The following is a 653-nucleotide window of genomic DNA, read 5'->3' as shown; positions in this document are numbered from 1 at the left end:
TGAGTGCGAAAGAGATTCGCTTTGGAGGCTGAACACTTTGATCAAAGATTTGAACGTTGCTAATTCTGATTGTAGGTTTCTCGGAGACCCAGCGGGAGTTCGGTTGTCAGTTTCCTGATTGGTCGGAAACAGCAAAGCCAACTTGCTACAAGAAAGAAAACAATGAATGAACAACATCAACAAAATGAAAGTAAGAGAAAGATCCAAGCAGAGTCTTAACCACCCCTGCCCCTGGTTTAAGATCTTTTGCAGAAAGTTTACAGCCCCGGCCGCGTGGCCTAATGGATAAGGCGTCTGACTTCGGTATTAAACGCGATGATATCAGAAGATTGCAGGTTCAAGTCCTGCCGCGGTCGTTTTTGCATTTTTTCCAACGGGCGCCGGAACTGTTAAACACCCGACCGTTTCTGACAGTAACTGACCGAATGGAACGGAAATACGTAAATTCCTTTGCTTACAGAAGTGGACCCGACATTTTCAACATTGTCGATCTGGGTGCACGGGCAGGAAATAGTGTAAAAGTGACTTTATTTCTACTGTTTGGATACAGAAATGGTCGGCTAATCCATTGTTTCTGTACGGAAGGTTCCGAATCCCATCCCCGTCGTTATTGTATTGAACATTTGAGGTGGCCCTACGTAAGTTTTGAACAA

The 653-nt window shown here is 44.7% G+C and overlaps 1 non-coding gene across 1 annotated transcript; it reads left to right on the top strand.

Moving 5' to 3' along the window:
- Window positions 1-267: 267 nt before the first annotated feature.
- Window positions 268-356, top strand: trnar-ucg (transfer RNA arginine (anticodon UCG)). Its single transcript is given in 2 exon segments — window positions 268-304; window positions 321-356. It is a non-coding gene; the product is annotated as a tRNA-Arg (tRNA).
- The last annotated feature ends 297 nt before the right edge of the window (window positions 357-653 follow it).

Source organism: Heptranchias perlo, unplaced genomic scaffold (assembly GCF_035084215.1).
Source record: "Heptranchias perlo isolate sHepPer1 unplaced genomic scaffold, sHepPer1.hap1 HAP1_SCAFFOLD_133, whole genome shotgun sequence".
NCBI lineage: Eukaryota > Metazoa > Chordata > Chondrichthyes > Hexanchiformes > Hexanchidae > Heptranchias > Heptranchias perlo.
Note: the sequence above shows the minus strand (reverse complement) of the source record. Positions and strands in the feature narration are given on the sequence as shown.